This window comes from Scyliorhinus torazame, chromosome 16, assembly GCF_047496885.1.
Source record: "Scyliorhinus torazame isolate Kashiwa2021f chromosome 16, sScyTor2.1, whole genome shotgun sequence".
Taxonomy (NCBI): Eukaryota; Metazoa; Chordata; class Chondrichthyes; order Carcharhiniformes; family Scyliorhinidae; genus Scyliorhinus; species Scyliorhinus torazame.
In genome coordinates this window covers 42,752,905-42,770,821 of record NC_092722.1, presented here as the reverse complement: position 1 = coordinate 42,770,821, position 17,917 = coordinate 42,752,905, and the positions used below count along the sequence as shown (strand labels likewise).

General features: G+C 48.1%; 1 long non-coding RNA gene across 2 annotated transcripts in view; it reads left to right on the top strand.

The window, feature by feature from the left end:
* Window positions 1-17,917, top strand: part of LOC140392360 (uncharacterized) — a 34,623-nt gene extending 16,706 nt beyond the window's left edge. The window contains exons 3-6 of one of the 2 annotated variants that reach the window (XR_011935306.1): window positions 10,760-10,913; window positions 13,365-13,645; window positions 15,456-15,795; window positions 17,609-17,917. This is a non-coding gene — a long non-coding RNA (uncharacterized lncRNA). Of the gene's footprint in view, window positions 1-10,759; window positions 10,914-13,364; window positions 13,646-15,455; window positions 15,867-17,608 lie in introns of those variants that run through there. The other variant, XR_011935305.1, reaches the window with a different exon arrangement.

Sequence of the window (17,917 nt, the reverse complement as noted above, 5' to 3'; positions counted from 1 at the left end):
CCGACAGCATTAAAAGTAATACTCTTGTTAAACTGGAGGTATGCAGCTTTGTTAAAATATTCTAGTGAGAGCAGATTGGTTGCCTGCACCCAAGCCCACCTCGGTCAAAACTAGACATGGGCTGATTAGGTGTGGACTCCGCAGATTTTTATTTCTTAACATTTAAAAAAAAAATCCAATCGGGTAAATAAGAAAGCAATGATATCAGGAGAATGACTATTGACCAGAACATTCCTTGCATTCGATAACGTGTTGGAACTGAACACAAAGATGAATAGGATAAATCCCCATGACTTTTTTCTATGGATTAATATTCAAGCTCACTGTTGTGGAATAAGTGATAAATCATTAAACCCAAAGTTTCAGGACTACCAAGAAGGTGAGCACGTTTAGATGATGTGTCAAATACATTCTTTTCCTGGTCAGGTGGCAGAGAATATTTTTTTAAGGGGGATACGGTCTTTAAATCTAAAATTGAGTCAGCTGTGAGCAAGTTGGCAGCCCAGTAGACAAGCTTCATTTGATCAGATTGTGGATTTTAAGAATGCAAATTGCTACTTTTATGCTTCCTGGGTCTTCAGTTGGGAGTTTTCTCAATGATTCTCCAGTATGTACTGTGCTCTGCATTCAGAGTGAAGCCTTGGCTAAAACCTCCAGAAGGTATGTGTTTGCACTTTAATACTTCTCATAATTGTCTATTTTAGTTTTGCAGGAGATGTTTTTAAGGGCTGAGCATTTGCCACATACAGTTGCTTTGCTCATGATTGATTGACAGTCTGAACTTCAAAGGAAATGTAACTTTACAGCTCGGGGGTCTTTCCAGTTGTGAACCATCATAGATAATTCTGAGAGCTTCTGGATGAACTACAAAAGAACATTCATGAGAAATCATTCTATTAAAATCTCCATCCAGGATGAAGTTGACTCTTTGTGTACATTGTTAGGGCCATAAGTTCCTGGTTCCCCAGTTTCACATTTAGAGGGTAACCCAGTGATGCACCAGGGAACCCCTCTAGGAAGTTCCCACGTAAGGGTTTACCCGGCAATTGCGCTGGGAACCATCAGACAGAAGCAATTTCAATCACTAACTTCGGACGACTCCGACAATTTTACCCTGACAGTTACTCTGAAAGAGTTAGAAGAAACAAAAGTCACTTCTAACTCCAGAGTAACTATTTAAAACACACAGGCCCAGCCTCACATGAGACACTCCATATACACAATCCCCCCCCCCCCCCCCCCCCCCCGTGGCCCAACCTGACCCAACCCAACCCAACTCCCCCCGCTAGACCTGGCCTGACCCACCACCATGGCCCAACCAGATCCATTCCCCCGCTTCCGTTCCCCCTCCTGTCATGATATGCAAATATGCAGCTAATGAACACATAGAATAGGACATGACCAATGAGCAGTCAGGACACTCAGGGGTGGTATCTCACTATAAAAGGGATGAGGCACTCACACCCTGCCTCTTTCCACAGACCTACATCTACAGAGTGAGACAGGGTGTATCCTCAGCATCACACCCCAGCACATGGCTTAGAGCAAGGCTGGTTCAGTTAGACTGAGTTACTACATTTAGATTAGCAGAGAGTCGAACTCATTGAGAATTGTGCTAATAGTTCAATAAAACACATTGAACTCATTTCAAAGTCTGGAGCATCTTTTATTCAAAACTGCATCAAGTGGCAGCTCGTGTTATTCCAAATTACATAACACAACACTGACCACTCCTCCTTCCCTCAATCCCGCCCAACCACTGTCTTCTCTCTCTGATCCAACGACAACTCCTGTCTGATGACACCGCCCCCAAACCTCTTACCTTTTAATTGTCCCTGTAAACACTTGATGGTGGCTAGTGTGGTTCAAAAGTGGCGTTTCTTCATAGATTTCATAGAATTTACAGTGCAGAAGGAAGCCATTCAGCCCATCGAGTCTGCACTGGCCCTAGGAAAGAGCATCCTACTTAAGCCCCTGCCTCCACCCTATCCTTTTTATCCCCGTAACCCAGTAACCCCACTTAACCTTTTTGGACACTAATGACAATTTAGCATGGCCAATCCACCTAACCTGCACATCTTTGGTCTGTGGGAGGAAACCGGAGCACCCAGAGGAAACCCACGCAGACACGGGGAGAACGTGCAGACACCACACAGACAGTGACCCAAGCCGGGAATCGAACCTGGGACCCTGGAGCAGTGAAGCAACTGTGCTAACCAGTATGCTGCTGTGCTGCCCGGTACCTCTCTGCATCCCAGTAACTCCATGCATCCGGCTTTGCACTTTGCTGCTCTTGTCTCACCCAGCTTCAGTGAGGAAGGTTGACAGGGACTTTGGAACGTCAGCATAGGTAAGTCCGTCAAGAGTGGCAATCCACCGGAGGTTCCCACTCTGAGGAAGTTACGGGCCTCGATTTCTCCGGGAGAAAAGCTGGAGGAGACGTATGTTCAATCTAGATGTTGACTTTGGCTAGTTCAGAGCATCCCTTTCTGAGTTATAAAGTAGTAGGTTTCAAGCTAGGATACAGGACCTGAGCACACAGACCAGGCAGATAACCCAGTGCAAGTTGAAAGAATGATGCACTTTCAAAGTGCCGCCCTTTGGAGTAAGATCCAATGGGTATCCTGTACCCTGTCTACCAGCTTGGTTCTGTCTACCGAGGCCAAAAATATACTAATATTACCAAAACAAAGATTAAACATCTCAGTGCCACGTTTGCAGAATTTTATTTTTATTCTTTCATGGGATGTGGGTGTCATTTCCCATCCCTAATTGCCCTTGAGTGGGATCTGGAGTCTCATGTAGGCCAGACCAGGTAAGGATGGCAGATTTCCTTCCCTAAAGGACATTAGTGAACCAGATGGGTTTTTAAACCAATCGACAATGGTTTCATGCTCACTTATAATTCCACATTTTGATTCAATTCAAATTTCACCATCTGCCAAAGTGTGATTTGAACCGGGCGCTCCGGTTTCCTCCCACAAGTCCCGAAAGACGTGCTGTTCGGTAATTTGGACATTTTGAATTCTCCCTCCGTGTACCCGAACAGGCGCCGGAATGTGGCGGCTCGGGGATTTTCACAGTAACTTCAGTGCGGTGTTAATGTAAGCCTACTTGTGACAACAATAAAGACTATTATTAACTGCAATTTCTAGCAGAAGCACAGAGCAGTAAGGCGATGATGGAACAGGAGAATAACATCCGTCAACTCACCAGAACACACCTCAGGGAGGTTCGAGGGCAAGGGAAAAAAGAGAGTGTAGCACTGAAAGCCCAAACACTTGATTGAGTTCATGGATGAGGAACATTAATACGGAATTTGGGGATACCGCCAACTCCCAGAAAGGTCATGACAGACCCCAGGGGAAAAGAAAGCCCGTGTTCATATTATGAAGGAGCGGAGTCAACACGTTCTCCACAAGGAACGGGGCAAGCCTATGGTGACTGAACAAAGCAGATGGATAGTTGATAAGGAAAAGTTCAACTCTAAGGTGTGTAAAAAGCAAATCAGAGGGAGACAACCGAGTTCTGGAAACACAGAATACCAGGGTAGATGTTTACATCTGGTGGGTGTGCGTGCGCCCTTAGGCTCATATTCCGATGCCATGGTCCATTCGCGCGAGATTTTGGTCGATGGGTGAAGGCACGGATTGGCAGCGGGCCCACCGACAATTGTGCTGCTTGCTGAGGGGATTAAATCCCCAATCGACCAACATTTTATGTGCCCCATGCGACTTCAAGCTCGGCGCACGGGAGACACGGGCAGGCGGGCCAACAATTTGTTTACTTTTTGGATTCAAGGGAGGTATAAAAGGGGCATGGAGCAAATGATGAGGAGTTGGGAGTTTCACGGAGTGAGTTGAGGTGGTGTTTTGTGGTTCTGAGAGTCTTTTCCGTGTTGGGTTCCGCACAGTTTACAGCTCTCCAGGCATTGCTGTCCCTTTGCTGACTGCTAGAACTCCCCTCCCTCCTGCTGTGTCTCAATGCTGGCCACTATGCAGGCAGTTCTCTGCAGCTCTCTGGCCTCTACGTAAACTTGGCGGTGGGCCTCCATTGGACAGGGCACCCACTGACCCCGCTGGGGACGCATTTCATGCTGGCTGCCATTTAACTGACCAGCCAGCGTAATATCACGATTCTGAATTGATCTTGGTCGGCACCGGGTATTGCGGCCGCTTCCCATTATTCCCACCGAGCGTGAAACTCTGCCCTATGGTTTCAACTCCAAGCCACAAAGCAACTGAGCCAACTAACACTCCTGCCGGTGTGAGCAGAATGGGATCTGGAAGAATTGTCATTCCTCCAGACCATCTGAATTCATGAAGTCCAAGACTTGAGTGACCTCAGGGTGGGGGGGGCGAGCGTAGTGGTGGGGGGGTTTACAGCAGAGAGTGGAGAGGCAACGGTTCGCACAAAAGGAAGGTTGTACTGTAGATATGTTGATCAAAGACTTGGGGGTGGGGTGCAGTATAAGGTCATTCATCATAGCAAGGGGTAAGGTGGGACTGGTGAACAGTACCTCCCACTGTGTGATGTCGAGACCACTTAACAGTAGACAGGAGGCAGAGTTGTATGGAGAGAGTCAAGGGGACGTCAACCTGGAACTAGCCCCTAGATTGGGCTATACTTTGTACATCGATGTTACCAGTAAACACTGACTGGGTTTTCCCCGCTATCGGCCCCCGTGCGTCGTATTTTCCAGCAGCGGTGGCAGCTTGCCGGAGAGCCTGCTGCTGGGGATTACCTTCAGCGGGACCGGAAAATCCCACTGGCGGGTAGAGCCGGAAAACCTCGGCCACTGCCGTTCCACCTCCGAACCTTTTAGTGAGACCTATTGAAAAAGCCCTCACAACAATATTTATGACACTAAACAGCAAGGCATGCAAATGTCCCCATTGCAGAGGCAGCTGGCCAGATTGACAGGTTGGTTGCCTGTTGGGCTGGAGGCCACTGACAGAAATTGGCTGTTCGTATCACATTTAAATCAGGCTCCGACAATGATGGTTGGGAATTTGGTTTAAATCCCAGGGCTTGGGAAACTCAGCAGTGAAAAGGAGGCAGGATCTGTCTGAAGCAGAATTAAGTCCTATTTCGGATTGACACCCGCAGAGATAATATAAGTCCTTTATATTTATGAGGCAGGCGACACTGTGATTACCCAGAAACATAAATAGAAAATAAAAACAGGTCAAGGCCATTTTAGCCTTTGAGCCTGCTCCACCATTCATTATGATCATGGCTGATCATCAAATTCACTACCCTGATCCCGCTTTCTGCCCATATCCCTTGATCCCTTTAGCCCCAAGGGCTATATCTAATTCCTTCTTGAAATCACACAGCATTTTGGCCTCAACTATTTTCTAAGGTAGTGAATTTCACAGATTCATCACTCTCTGGGTGAAGACATTTCTCATCACCTTATCCTCAAACTATGACCCTTAGTTCTGGACTCTCCCCACCATTGGGAACACTCTTTCTAAATCTACCCTGTCTAGTCCTGTTAGAATTTTATAAGTTTCTATAAGATCCCCTCTCACTCTTCTAAACTCCAATGAATATAATCCTTGTGGTGAATGTATAATTACTGATAATTCACCAGTGCACTGTGTTATGTTATTAACCCTGTGGGCGCTACCTATGGGCCATTGTGTGGCTTCACCCACAGGGGATATGTTGGGGCATGTACGGGCTCCACCCATGGCTCCACCCCCTTTACAGGAAGTATAAGAGCTGCTGACCTGCGGGGCCACCTTCAGTGTTGTACTGGTCACAGGCAGGCTCAGTTCTAAGCTGATTAAAACCACGGTTTACTTCTCCACGTGTCTTCGAGTGAATTGATGGTCGCATCAATCCTAACCAAGTTAGCCTCGCCTCATATGACAGTCCCAGGAATCAGCCTGGTAAGCCTTCGCTGCGCTCCCTCCATAGCAAGAACATCCTCCCAGATAAGGACACAAAACTGCATACAGTGCTCCAGGTGTGGCCTCACAATGCCCTATACAATTGCAGTAAAACATCCCTATTCCTACATTCAAATCCTCACGCTTTGAAGGCCAACATACCATTTGCCTTCTTTACTGCCTGCTGTACCTGCACGCTTACGTTTAGCAACTGATGCATGAAAACACCAAGGTCTCGCTCAGCATACACCTCTCTCAATTTAATCCATTCAAATAATAATCTGCCTTCCTATTTTTACTACCAAAGTGGATAACCTCACATTTATCCACATTATACTGCATCTGCCACACCATATTCCCACTCACTCAGCCGGTCCAAATCACCCTGAAGCATCTCTGTATCCTCATCACAGCTCACCCTCCCACCCAATTTTGGATGATCTGCAAATTTGAAGATAAGAGATTCTCCGCTGACGAGATCCTCTGTTTCGCCAGCTGCGCACTCATGCCTACGGATTTTCCGACAGCATGGGGGTGCCCACAATGGGAAACCCCATTGGCTGGTGTCATAATATACACCAGTATATCATGGTGCAGACACACGCTGATGGACACACAGTGGGACCAATCAACATACAAAACACCGCAGCCAATCACCAGTGAGAGCACACACACTATAAAGACAGGGGACAGGAGAGTTCCCGCTCATTCGAGTAGTAGCTAGGAGCACAGAGCTCACAGCCTGCAACACAGACATTCACAATGTGCTGAGTGCATCAACTGGTTAGGACAAGGCAAGGGTCTTTAGTTAAAGCTGGTACCGTATTTACCCACAGTTCAAGCATGTTTAAATAGTTAACGTTTTAATAAAATAGTGTTGCACTACTTCAAGTGTTGGTGACCTGTGTGTGATCCAGAACACCCAACACATCAGCTGGCTGGTGGGACGGACAATCCAGCTGCCAGCAGGCGCGCACCACATCAGAAAACAGGGGCGGCGGGACAGAGAATCCCGCCCAATACATTGAGTTCTCTCATCCAAATCATTAATATATAATGTGAACAGTTGGATCCTAGCATAGATCACTCTGGTACCCCACTAGTCATTGTCTGCCAATCGGAAAAGGACCCATTTATTACAACTCTTTGCTTCCTGTCTGCTAACCAGTTTTCTATCCATCTCAAGACACGACCTATAATCCCATGCACTTTAACTTTACATAATAAGCTGCTATGTGATACCTTGTCGAAAGCCTATTGAAAGTCTGAATAATCCATATCCACCGGTTCTCCCTGGTCAATTCTATTAGTTATATCTTCAATGATTTCCAGTAGATTTGTTAAGAATGATTTCCCTTTCGTAAATTCTTGCTAACTTTGTCTGATTACGATTGGGACTTCCGGTGACAGCGGGCGGGAGGCAGCCGCACAATGGAGGGCTCCCGTTCGGGAACGGTATTTTCGAGGCTTTAAGCCTGGTCCCAGGGTCCACGGAGGCGGCAAAAGTAGGGAGAAGGCACAGAGGCGGCAGAGTGAAGGCACAGTGAAGAAAAATGTTGAGGGTGAGCAAAAGAACGTCCGTAAGGAAAACAGCTGAAGATCCGTCGGGGAGTGGAAAGGTCACCACGGAGTCACCAAGGAAAATGGAGGCTGGCGCACCAGGGGAGGCCGCATTGCTTAAGGCTGAAGAAATAATTAAGGTGATGGCTGCGGAATTCGAAAGGCAGTTTACAAAATACATGGAGACAATGAGGAAGGAGATGAAAGAGGCTTTGAGTGTGCTGGTGGAGGAGGCGATTTCCCTGGTGACGAAGGCAGTGGCGAGCGCAGTGGCGGAGGTGCGAGAGCAAGGGGAGGCGCTGAAGGAAGTGGAGGAGACGTTATTGCAGCACGGTGATCAACTTGCCTCGATGGGGAAGGAGATGCGGAAGGTGATGGACATTAACAAGGATCTGCGAGGAAAAATGGAAGACCTGTAAAACAGATCCAGGCAACAGAATTTGAGGATTGTGGGGCTGCCCGAAGGAGTTGAAGGACCGAGGGCGACTGAGTATTTTGCTGTGACGCTGGCAAAACTATTGGGGGAGGGGGAGGATCCCTCCCGATATGAACTGGATCGGGCTCATCGGTCGTGGAGGCCTGTACCAAAGGCGAGTGAGCCGCCAAGGGCAGTGACTCTGTGCTTCCGGAGGTACAGTGTGAAGGAGAAGGTCCTGAGCTGGGCCAAGCAGAAGCGGGTGGTGCAGTGGGCTGGAGCTGGTATACGTGTATACCAGGACTTTACGGTGGAGCTGGCGAGGAGGCGGGCTGCCTTCAACCGGGTGAAGGTGGCACTGTACATTAGCAAGGTGCAGTGCGGCATTGTATATCCAGTGAAGCTGAGGGTGACTTACAAGCTCAGGGACTTTTATTTTGGAACGGCGGAAGCAGCGGAGGAGTTTGCGAAGGCAGAAGGACTGTGGCAGAACTGAGAAATTGAGAAATGGCCATGTGCCGACGTAACCCCATGACTGTATTTTCTTCTTTTTTGTTTCACTGCGCGCGGGTGTAGGGGCTGAAGGAGCCAATGTTGTATATATTTGGACAAGGGAAGTGATGGGACTTTCACTCGAAATGAGGGCTCTTTGGGATGTAGGTGGATCTGCGGGGCTTGTGTGCTAAAAGGGGATTTCTGGGCTTTCCTAGGGCCGGGCAAGGGGGAAAGGGACGCGGGCGGGGGCCTCCACGCTGGCCGGTTTAAGCCGGCCCGTGAATGGGAGTGAGGTGGGGGAGGGGCTGTGGCCATCAGAGCCTGGCAGAACAGGGTCCGAGTGTCTAGCCAGGGTGGAAAGTTGGGGGGAGGAACCGAGGTTGGGGAGGGGCTGCGGCCATCGGAGCCTGGCAGAACAGGGTCCGAGTGTCTATCCAGGGTGGAAAGTTGGGGTGAGGAACCGAGGTTGGGGAGGGGCTGCGGCCATCGGAGCCTGGCAGAACAGGGTCCGAGTGGTCTAGCCGGGGTGGAAAGTTGGGGGGAAGGAACCGTGTTTGGGGGGAGGAGTTTTACAAGAGGCAGTGGATGGGAGGAGTTGGAGACTGGGGGGGGGGGGGGGGGGGGGGCGGGTACAACTCTTGGGTATCATGTACGGTACTCTTTCAGAGGCTGGATGCCGTTGAGTGTAGGGGGGGAGGGGGAGTGGACTCTATAGGTCAATGGTGACCATGGGCAATTTTCTCCTTTGATTTTTTGTTGCCACCGTGGGAGGGTTTGTTTATTGGATGCATATATTGACAGGTGGGCCGTTGTTTGGGGCGGTGGGAGGATGGGATCGTTGGTATGGTTAAGGGGATTGATTTTGTATTTGTTACCATTTACTGTTTGTGGGTGGGGTGTAAATTTTGAAGGAAAATGTGAAAATGGAGAATAAAAACATTTTTTTTTTTTTTAAACTTTGTCTGACTACACCACTGCTTTTCAAATGCTGTGCTATGAAATCCTTGATAGCAGACTCTCACAACTTCCCTGCCACCGATGTTATACTCAACGACCTATAGTTTCCTGTTTTCTTGCTATCTCCCTTTTTGAGTAGCTACTCTCCAATCTGTAGGAACCATTCTAGAGTCCAAAGAATTTTGAAAAATGACCACTTATTTCTAGGGCCACTTCCTTAAGTACTCTGGGATGAAGATTATCAGGCCCTGAAGATTTATCTGCCTTCCATTACCCATTAAGTTATTTTCACAAAATCGTTTCTTTACTAATACTAGTTTCCTTCAGCACCTCACTGAAACTTGTGTTTCCCAGAACTTCCAATACATTATTCATGTCTTCCTTTGTGAAGTCAGAAGCAAAGAATTAATTTAGTTCCTCAGCCATTTCTTTGTTCACCGTTGTGAATTCCCCCGTTTTTTTTTTTTTAGGGGCAATTTCAGTGTGGCCAATCCAGTTACCCTGCGCACCTTTTGGGTTGTGGGGTGAGACCCATGCAGTCACGGGATGAATGTGCTAACTCCAATTCCCCCATTTCTGACTGGAAGGGGCCTACATAATTTTTGTCAATCTTTTTCTCTTTACATACCTACAGAAATTTTTACAGTCAGTTTTTATGTTCCCCACTATCCAATTTTCATATTTTTCTGATTCCTGGGGTGAATGTCTTTTAATTATCATTTATGAAACCTAGGTGACTTGCCTAAGCAGAATGGAATTGCAGTTGAAAAGGACAAGAGAGACGATGAGGGAAATCAAGTCATGATTAACGCTGAATGAAGCTGTGGAATTGCAAGAGTGTTGCCGCTTTTTACAGCACTGCTCGTGGGTCAGGAGTAACAGGAGTGCTGTTTAAACAAAATTCAGCCTTCCCTCAGCCAATTTCAGCCTCGCCTCGCTACTGCGGTCCATGCACACACCTTCCCTCCCTCCCAAACCAACCCCATTAGACACCTTGTGCGAGGCTCCAATCTCCCCCCTACCCACAAACGCATCCAGATCCCAGACCCTATCTTGTTCTCTGTGCATCCAGATTGCCAGGCTCTGACGACCCCACCCCTTCATCGGCACCAAGCTCCAATCTCTCCTGATGGCCAAGCACTGTCGCCAAGGACACTTCGCTGGGGCCTCCTGCCACTGCCTGTCACAGCCTGCCAACTGGCCAGCCTGCCAATCTGGCAGCTGCCTGCTGGGAAAGGGACAAAGAAAATAATCATGACAGTGACGACGAGGGCTTGGCCGGGAGCTGTGGATCTAGGATCTAGCCAGATTTGCTGGGGGTTCAGAGATAAGCTGGGCCACTAAACGTCTGGGCCTGTCCAAAAGCTTTAAGTCATTCTGCTCCGTTCCCAGAGAACTACATAATGAGCTGGGTGTGCGTTTTATTAAATAGAAACCATTGTTCGGAATTGAGGGCATAATCTCCAGATGGAAGCCAAGGAGGAAGATCTATGTGAAGTAGAATTAAGTCCTGATTCAGATTGGTGGCTGAAGAGGTAATGCAAGTCTTCTGAATTGATGAGACAGGAGACACTATGATTCCTGGGGTGAGTATATTTTAATTATCATTAAGCAACCTAGGTGACTGGCTAAAGCAGAACAGAATCACGGTTGAAAGGAATAAGAGAGGAGATGAGGTAAATCAAGTGCTGATTAATGTTGAAGGAAGCTGCAGAATTACAAGTATTTGAATAATACTGAATTACTGTCACAAAGTGCGCAAGAATAGGTTACAGTCTATTTAAATTCAAAGAGTAATTGCACCTAACAGCTTAATGACTCCGACCTCAGTCCAAGCACGGCACAGCAACTATTGATACAAGCCTCGATGCCGTTATGAAATGATATCCTATGTTGCTGTTAGATTGCAACACTGGTGAAGCCAGCAGCCCTGCTTCTGAAGGCAAAGCAGTGACATAAACAAAGGCCAGAATTTCACCCTCCCCCTCCCTGCCCCCCAGCTAGGGCCTGGCTAGCGGTTGTGCGGGGGAGGTGTGGGGGGGGGGGGGGGGGTAGGGGGGGCAGGGACCTGCACACGATGAGGTGGGATGGCAGAAGGTGCCATGCCCACCTGCCACCCACATTTTCTGGTAATTTACTAGCCCCAGAATGGGTGGCAAACGGCCCATCTGCCCTTGGGTCAATTACCAGCATGGGGGAAGGGGGGGGGGCTGTTGGGGGTGGGGATGATGGAGGGGGAGGGGCATGCTATAATAATAATAATCGCTTATTGTCATGAGTAGGCTTCAATGAAGTTACTGTGAAAAGACCCTAGTTGCCACATTCCGGCACCTGTTCGGGGAGGCCGGTACGGGAATTGAACCCGCGCTGCTGGCATTGTTCTGCATTACAAGCCAGCTATCTAGCCCACTGTGCTAAACCAGCCCCATTGGTGAGATGCCAGGTATACCCTGGCAGCCTGCCTATGGGTTAGAGGGTTGCCCCTCCTGTTCTGGCACCCTGTTCCCATGAAGGAACATCCTCACCCCCACCACTACCCTCACACTCCAGCGACTGAGGCCATCCTGCTTGAAGAACCCTGGCCCAGCCTCTCACTTGCACCACCACCTTGTCAGGGCCTTCCTGGCTTCCCCCTTCCCTGCCTCTCCCCCCACCAGCAAGCTCCCCCACTCACCTTAAGCACCGGCCTCCAATGGTGATCCTGGCCCAGAACCACTGCTGTCCCAGCTGCAGTACTGCTGGGAGTGAGGAACTGATTGTCTGGCAGCTCTTGGAGGTTAGACATCTGCCTCAGAGAGGTGGAAGCCATGGCCTCGACAAACGAATCGCCTTAACATTGCAAAATTCAGTCAAGCCTTTCAGGGATGGCAGAGGTGGACCCAACTCCGTCTTTCCACCCAGTGGGTGGAGCCTCCATGGTAAATCATAAAAGTTATTCCGCTGTGCCATTGGCAGTGCAGCACCGTTGGCAGTGGGTAAAAGATGCAATGCTACAAGCCAATTTTTTATTCTGGGTGCAGCCATTATGAGCTCCTGATCCTGCCCTTACAATGCAGCATTGTGCCTTCCCAGGCTCAGGCAATGCAGACATTCAGCCAATGCCCGGGTAACTGGCAGCCTCGAAACCAAAGTAACCGGATGACCATATAAATCAAGAGTAGGAGTAGGCCATTCAGCCCCTCAAGCCTGCTCCACCAATACATCACGATCGTGGATGATCCAATTCCGGCCTCAACCCCCCACATTCCACCCACCCCTTGATAACCTTTGACTCCCTGGTTAGTCAAGTATCTATCGACCTCTGCCGTAAAAATCGCTAGCGGCCCTGCCTCTCCAGGGAAGAGAGTTCCAAAGATCATGACCCTCTGAGAGAAATAATTATTCTCAATCCCATCTTAAATGGGAGACCTCTCAGTTTTAAACTGTGTCCATCATGCATTCCGATGACTCAAACACAGAAAATGCTCCTGCAATCTAAAAGAGGCACTCCCCAGAGCACCAGTGAACAGAGAATAAACAAGTACAGAAAAAGTTCTGTTTGAAGCGGTGGGGGGGGGGCGTATTTTTGTTCTTTTTTCTTTATATAACGTTAACATTTATCTTGTTTTGTTAAATGTTGTTCATGGTTATGCAAAAATTATGTTTTGATAAAATATGAATAAAAATAATTTTTTAAAAAACAATGGAAGAATTAAATGACGTCAGCCGACAGTAAAATTACACCAGTGGCAGACCGCTTGTACAGTCAAGTTATCTGGTTAAGGAGGTCTGCGTTAGTGATAGTATTGTGACATTAATCTGGCTAATCTAATGAGGTTAACCGAGGTATCAACATTCAAAACGAAACAAAAAACGTTTTATACTCATTTTATGGCCATTTTAATTAAACCACAGCTAGTTGACACAACAGCGGCTGTTTGAAGACATTATTCACCTAATTACCTCAGAGAGCGCAGGATTTATGAGCGCAGGATTTATGAGTCCATCTGGTCAATCTCCAATGACTAATACGGCTGATGCTTTTGTTTCTGAGACAGAATGATTCCCAGGGCAGAATTAATTTGCATTGGGGCAAGTCAAGCGCTCTTGTCAGCTTCTGAATTGGGAGAGCTCTGCACTGTAAAATGTAGCCAGCTAGGTTGATCTCAATGTTGGGCGTCAATGAACAGGACTGCAATGAAACTCCAACGTTAGATAGAGGTGGACCAGATTGAGGATGCTCCTTTGAGAAATCAACAACAAAAGCAAGGAAAGGACATGCCTTTCTAAAGCACTTTCACAGCCTCCGGACATCACAAAGTGCGTTACAGCCAATGAGGTACGTTTGAAGTTGAGTGACTGTTGTAATAATGTAGGAAGACAATTTGCACAAAGCAAACTCCTACAAACAGAAATGTAATAATGGGACTGCACGGTGGAGCAGTTGTTAGCATTGCGCTGAGGACCCGGGTTCGAAATGTAATAATTGAGGAATAAATATCAGCCAGGGCACCAGGGAGAACCCCCCCCCCCCCCCCCCGGCCCCCCCCAACCCCTGCACATCTGTAAAATAGTGTTATGGGATCTTGTACCGCCACTCGAGATCCCAGACAGGGCCAGACACGGCATCGCCAACCCAACAGCACTCCTTCTGTACAGCACTAGAGTGTCAGCCTTGCTTTGCTTTTTTCACAGATGGGGAGGGGATTAATTGACAGCTCAAGGGATTTAACAGTAATTTAAATTGTTCCTTCAATATACCACCCGTTGTGAACTGAGGTGCATTGCTTGGGAGGTCCCAGATTCTCCCTGCTGATCTCAGGCAATGTGGGAGAAGTGATTCGGTGCGTGGCCTGGTTCAACCTGGGCTAGGCCGGGGCTAAAAGAAAATCAAGCCTCGATTGCTCTTGATTACCCTGGCTAGAAAGTCTGGTCATGAATGTAACACAATCTCCCCCTCCACAGAGGAATATGGCTCCATGGCGTCATATGCATGTGAAGAAGGGTTACTTGGGAAATGTATGAGAGGGCCACAGACACCCCGTGGCTCTGTACCCCAGATGAGTCAGCACATCCAGTGGAGTTGGGATATTAATTGGAGGGGGGAAACAAAAAGCAAAGAAGGAAAAGCATAAAATGGGATAATTACGCAGCAGGTCTGGAGAGAGAGCCAAAGTTTAACATCTCTGAGGAAAGGCGACAGACATGAAACGTTAACTCTGTTTTTCTCACTATTTTTTGTTACTTTGTTAGTTCACTATTTTATTTAAATATTGTTACTTATTAGCTATTGTGTTATTTTTTATGTTGGTTTGTAAAGTGGAAAAATTGTGTTTGAAAACTTTAATAAAGTATATATATTTTTTAAACTCTGTGAGCAGGATTCTCCACTCCCACGCCGAAGTGGCTGCGCCGTCGTGAACGCCGTCGAGGTTCACGACGGCGCGGAACGGCCCCGGTCCTGACCGATTCAGGCCCTGACAATGGGCCAGTATCGGGGCCGCGTCATCTACACGCGCCAGGCCTTGTCGCCTGCGTAAAAGCGACGGCGCATAGATGACGTGGCCGGCGCTGCATAACGGACATCATCCGCTCATGCGCGGGTTGGCCGGCGCATGCGTGGTTGCCGTCCTGTCCAAATCCGCCCCGCAAGAAGATGGGGGACGGATCTTGCGGGGCGGCGGAAGGAAGGAGGTCCTCCTTCAGAGAGGACGGCCCGACGATCGGTGGGCACCCCACATTTAAGGTACCCCCCGGTGCAGGATCCCCCCTCGCCCCCCCACAGGCTGCCCCCCCAGCGTTCACGCACCGCCCACGACTGTAGCGACCAGGTGTGGACGGCGCTGGGGGGCACCCGCCGTTTTGGCCTGGCCGCTCGGCCCATCCGGGCCTGAGAATAGCGGGGGTGCCGGAGAATCACCATTTTCGGTGTCTCAGGCGATTCTCCGGCCTGCAGCCCGCGAAACTCGACCGGGCCGTTCCCGCCGCTTGGGAGAATCGTGGGAGGGCGTCGGACCGGCGTCCCTGGAAATTTTGGCGGCCCAGGCGATTCTCCCAACCGGCGTGGGAGTGGAGAATCACGCCCTGTTTTTCTCTCCGCCAATGCTGTCTGATCTGAGTATTCCCAGGATCATCTGCTTTTATTTCAGATTTGCAGCATCCATAATATTTTGCTCGGGAGGACTGAGGAAGTTGGTTTACCCTCCAACAACTGAAGTGATTGCCTTGGTGACAGGTGTAATTTCAAACCACTTTTCCGCTTCCTCAGGGCAAAATCATCAAAAAGTTGCACTGATTTGAGATAAACTCTTCCATTAATTATACTGAATGGGGTTGTTGGGATAAGACCCTGTGTGTGCTAAAATAACTGATTGCACTCATTATCAGCGACGACCTAGGGTAAACCGAAGTGGAGGCCGAGACCCTAAGTGAAGGCTTTGGGAACAGAACAGACCTCCAAGAAGTATTTGGCCAATTCAGTTCAAAGGGGTAATATGTCTACATCTGTGATTCTTGAGACAAATTGTGATCAGTTGTATAGCATAAGATTTGAATACATGGTATACTTGATGCAAATTTAGTAAATAACCCGTGTTGCATTGTAAGTTCAGTGTAGAGTGTTTGTTTGATACCTAACTGACCTCTTGCGAAGATACCGAGATAAGAGGGTCAACAAGCGCATTTCTAAAAACTCAAAATGGAGCATGAGTTTGATCACTAAATCACACCTGGGCTCTTGTCCATAGTCCTTTGATACTGTCGCTCGTTGGAATACTTCATCCTGTTCTTGTGTCACCTTTAAAATCCTCATGAAATATAAAACAAGAATAGATTATTTTTGATAGTATAGGTCAGACCTCAACATGAAGCAAACTGCGATGCCCGGAATTTGAAGGGTATGTTCCACGTCATTAGCCTCTGCCTACACAAAATTAAATGAGCAAATAGCAAATATGAGACAACCATATCTAACATCTCTGACAGGGAATGCTGGCATACTGACCTCTAAATAACGGGTCATGCACAATTTGGAATTAAAATGTAAGAACATAAGGTCATGAGAAAGAGGAGCAGGAGTAGAGCACACAGCCCAAGGGCCTGCTCCGCCATTTAATACAATCATCACTAATCTTCGGTATCAACTCCACATCCTCCCCCCCACCCCCCCCCCCCCCCCCCCCCCCCGCCCTCCCCCCGACCCATATCTTTTAATTCACTGCAATTTCAAAAATATGTCAGTCTTAGCTTTAAATATATTCAACTATGCAGCATCCATATCCAAAGTTTCACAACCTTTTTGAGAGAAGAAATTTCTCCTAATCTCAGATCTATACGGTCGACATCCTTACCCTGAGACTGTGCACACTCTTGGGGGACAATGTAGAATGAGCAATCTTGGTTTTAGGATAAGGGGTAGCAAATTTAAAAAGATAAATTACCTGTCCCAAAGGGGCGGGAATCTGTGGAATTCATTTAACCCGAGTGCAGTGGATGGCGGGACATTGAGTAAATTTAACAAAGAATAGAGAACAATTCAGCACAGGAACAGGCCCTTCGGCCCTCTAAGCCTGTACCGGTCATGATACCACCCTTGGCCCAAACCCTCAGAACTTCATTGTGTTGTATCCCTCTATATCCATCCTATCCATGTATTTGTCAAGATGCCCTTGGAACGCCGTTAATGGATCTGCTGCCACAACCTCCCCTGGCAACGCATTCAGGGCACTCATCACCCTCTGTGTAAAAAAACCTGCCTCGCACATCTCCTCTAAACTTTGCTCCACGGACCTTAAACTAATCCCCCCTGATGACTGGCCCTCCACGCTGGAAAAGAGTGCCTGCCCATCCACTCTATCCATGCCCCTCATAATCATGTAGGCCTCTATCAGGTCACCCCTCAATCTCTGTCTCTGTAATGAAAACAGTCCGAGTCTATCCAGCCTGTCCGCATAGTTAACGCCCTCCAGACCAGGCAACATCCTGGTAAACCTCCTCTGCACCCTCGCCAAAGCCTCCACATCCTTCTGGTAGCATTGCGACCAGAATTGTGTGCAATATTCCAAGTGCGGCCTTACCAAGGTTCTATACAACTGTAGCATGACTTGCCAGTTTTTATACGTGGTGCCCCATCTAATGAAGGGAGGAGATAGACAGATTTTTCATTAGTAGTGGGTTGAAGGGTTATCGATGATGGAGTTGAGGCCGAGATGAGATCAGCCATGATTGTATTGAATGGTGGAGTGGGCTCAAGGGGCTGAATTGCCTAAATCCTGTTCCTAGTTCTCATGTTCTTATGTTCCAGATTCTCCACTCAGTGGAAGGAACCTCTCTACCCTGTCAAGCCCTTTCAGAATCTTGTGTGATTGAATGATCTCACCTCTCATTCTTCTAAACTCCATGGAGAATCGGACCAAATTATTCAGCTTATCATCCCTCTTAACCGGAACCAATCTAGTGAACTGTGGTGAATCGGTAATGTGCCTTTAAGATGATGCATGTAATGTTCCTTTAAGACCGGGTTTGGAACCCCGGGGGTCTCCGCCTCCGGCTCCACCTCCCAGGGGCCGGATATAAGGTGACGTCCTGTGGGCGGCGCTCAGTGAGCACTCAT